Below are 3,561 nucleotides of genomic sequence, written 5' to 3'. Positions count from 1 at the left end.
CTCTGCGGTTGCTGCTGCGACCTGCTTTCACTGCCGAGAATCAATACGGTTTTATCTTACATTATTATGTTATCATCTACTTCCCATTCTAGGTATGCTTTACACCCCTGCTTCAGCAATACCACATGTAGAGATGAGCTGGGGTCAATGGGAGAAATGAAGAGAATCTGAGAGACAAGAAGAGAAAAGGCAAGGACAGAAAGGTGAACGAGTGCAGGTAGAGGAGGAAGCAAATAGAAGACAAACTAAACTGTGAGACCAAAAACACAAAAGCAACGGAGGGAAACAAGATGGTGATTGCACTGATGCTTTTGTGTCTACATGTTGAATCTGAAGTTGTTTGAGAGCCCAGCATGCAGTTGTTTTGGTCTGTTCACAAACACCTTCCTTGGCATGGCTCTTTTTCTTTTTCTACAGAAAGTGGCCCTGAAACAGGTTCGAGAGAGCACTACCTCCGAGGAACACACACAGACACACACACAAAGGTTTCCGGGGGGGGATTTGGCTGGAAGAAGGAACAAATCAACAAAGCCGTCAAAATGAAGGAATGAAGGAAACAGGAGCTGAAAGAAGCTGAAAAGCAGGAATAAGCAGAAAGATAAAGAGGCAGAAGGTTAAGATGGCAATGAAGATATGATGGACGGCAAAAGTGGGGAGAAAAATAAAGGAAAGGAGCAAACAGGAAACAATGATGAAGGCAAGGACACACAAACCATTGATGCAGTGAGAGAGAGGGGACAGAAGGAAAGACTGGAAACACGGAAAACAAACGATAAAGATGAGGGAAAATAGAGAAAAGATAAAAAGGAAAAAACTTGATAAGGAAGAAAAGAATGCAAAAAAAAAAGATTAGAGAGAAAATTGAGGGAATTAAAAGGCCAGATGGGGCAATAAGGTTTGGAAGGACACAAGTGAAGGAAAGGCAACAGGTGACAAAGAAGTGACAACAAAGTATAAATCACCAAAAAGTAGAAGAAAATAGAAGAGCAGGATAAAAATAAGGGAGAAATTAAATGTGGGGGATAAGATGCGTGAAGTGTGCAGGACTTGGGCTGCAACAGTGAAAGCATGGATGAGGAGAAAAGGAGGAGGAGGAGGCAAGTGAAGACAAACAGTCTAAATAAACTAGAAGATGAGAAATAGGGTAAAGTGATGAAACCTGTGGGGAAAACAAGGGGGAGAAAAGCAACCTGCTGCAAGTGTGTCATCCTCCTCAAAACAAGCTGTGATAATATTTTCTTTTTGTTGTTCCCAGAAATATTGTGTGGCAATGAATTTAATCATTTTGCCCTGAATTTCAATTTACTGCTGTAATGCGATGCAACAGCGCTATAAGCACAGTGTCATAAGTGCCTTCCTCCGAGTCTGTTTGATATTCCTCGTGCACAGCAGCCACATACAGGGTTTGTTTTTATTGAAATGTGATTGGGTGGTGTCTCACTTTAGGGCATGACACTCTGCAACTTGAGGATTCACGAGTCAATTTCCTGAAGTGGAATCCAATAACGCTGAAGAAACCGAGGCGAGGTGTTTACGACTCCTTAGGAACATCAGGAGAGCGACGCTGAAAAGGCTGTAAGTCACTCTGAAGATGGAGCCGGAAACATTTTATGCTGAGAACGGGAGGAAGTATACCCGTGGAAACTGTTCATTCTCCATCGCTGGGAAACCGGGACAGCAAAATCTGCTTTTTCTTCCCGTGGAGAAACCGAGGTCGTCCTCCGGGAATTTAGGTTACAAATAGGTTACAAAGTGTAGCTGAAAGTTTGATCAGTCCGGACTTCTTAATAATGTGACAAAAAAATAAATCACTTTAGCAGGTTATTGGTATCAGCCAATGCAAGTTATTTATTTTAAATTGGACAAAAGTTTGTGGACTACAGAATAAGGAATAATGGAAGTACAACGAAAGGACACTTGGAAAGAGAGGTCGGCTGTTTCCTGAGGTTCTGCTTTCAGCTGATATTGATCAGAAAATACAGCCTTCCCAGCAGGAGGCCATAGATGTTCAAATTTCCACATTGGCACAAAAGCTGGGATTAGATTTAACTCTTTAGTTTGAAAAAAATCATAGATTGAACCTTTGTATGTCATTTCCATGTTTTGACGCTTGGTTTGGGATTTTGCTGTCTGCAGGAAAAAATGTTTTTTCCAAATTTAAAAATACTTGCAAAGTAATTTGCAATTCAAATTACTTTAATTCAGTTCTGTTTTATTTATATAGCACTAAATCAGCAGCTGCCACAAGTGCTTTATATTGTAAGCTAAAGACAATACAGAGAACACCCCAACAATAAAAAGATTCCTTCTGAGCAAGCAATTGGCAATACTGGGAAAGAAAAACACCCTTTTAACAGGAAAACCTCCAGCAGAAGCAGGGTCTGAGAGGGGCATCCATCTGCCATGGTCAAGGTGAGGGAGACAGCACAAAAACTGGCACTTACCTGAAACTCGGATGTACTCTTGCATTACATTTTCAGTTTCCACCAAACACAATTTTCACTCGTAATGCACTGTCCTAGTTCAGTTAGTCCTGGTTCGTGACTTTGATGTCTCAGCTCTCCACAAGTCTAATATTTTTATCACTATACTTCTTTTCATCTGTCCCACAACTTCACACAAAACATCCTGTTTTTTACAGCTGTTGAACGACATAACACAGCAGGCCTGTTAAATTAAAGCGCTGCAGATGTTTAGGAGGTGGATTTGTTTGAACTGTTTAGAGATATAGTGGCATGCTAATTTGAGCTAATCAGCCATAGAGTCTAATTTAAAATGTTATAAATCTGTGCAATCAGAAGCTTTGTTTCCATCCACAGACCTTAAAATGGGCAGTTAGGTTTACTTTTATTATGCCTACATGAAAGACTCTCATGCTTTTGGAAAGCAAGAAGAGAGTCATGGTCTCAATGATCATCTTCAGGCTGGAGTATTTACTCCAGGTACATAACACAGAACCCTTATGTAACCCTTCCATCAGGCTGACCATTAATCTTTCATTTAGACTCAGCATCTGCAGGTTTATGGGAAGGGACAGATGTGTTTGCAGATGTGACTGTGCAGTGGTATAAAAAGTGTTAAATAAAGGCAGCCGAAGTGAAATTGTGCTTGGCATTGTCCCCGTTCTGAAGCGACACATGTAACAAGGCTCATGTTTAACTAAGTGAACAGCAGGAACATGAACATCATTCTTGTGACAAGCTAATGGCTGTAGTAAATTCTTTTGTGTCATCGAACCCATTTCTATTTATTTTTCACAGTTTTATTGACTGACTGATTTCAGCTTTCCTAAAAGCACATCCAGTGACTGAGAGCCTTAATCCTTGCAATCTTCCTGGAAACTATTTTAGACTTTGGTTTGTACAGTGAATATACACATAAAGGAGTCTGCAATGTAAAAAGTATAATTCATGTGCAGTTGTTCAAGTTGTATAATGAGAAACGGCAGTTTGTGGGTGTTCCCTATTTTCCTTGACCTCGTTAAGCAAATATAGATGGTTATACATGTGAATTTATTCTTCAGATGCAAATATTGTCTAAATAATGTGTACATTTTGTTTT

Source organism: Pelmatolapia mariae, linkage group LG2 (genome assembly GCF_036321145.2).
Source record: "Pelmatolapia mariae isolate MD_Pm_ZW linkage group LG2, Pm_UMD_F_2, whole genome shotgun sequence".
Classification (NCBI taxonomy): Eukaryota; Metazoa; Chordata; class Actinopteri; order Cichliformes; family Cichlidae; genus Pelmatolapia; species Pelmatolapia mariae.
Note: the sequence above shows the minus strand (reverse complement) of the source record.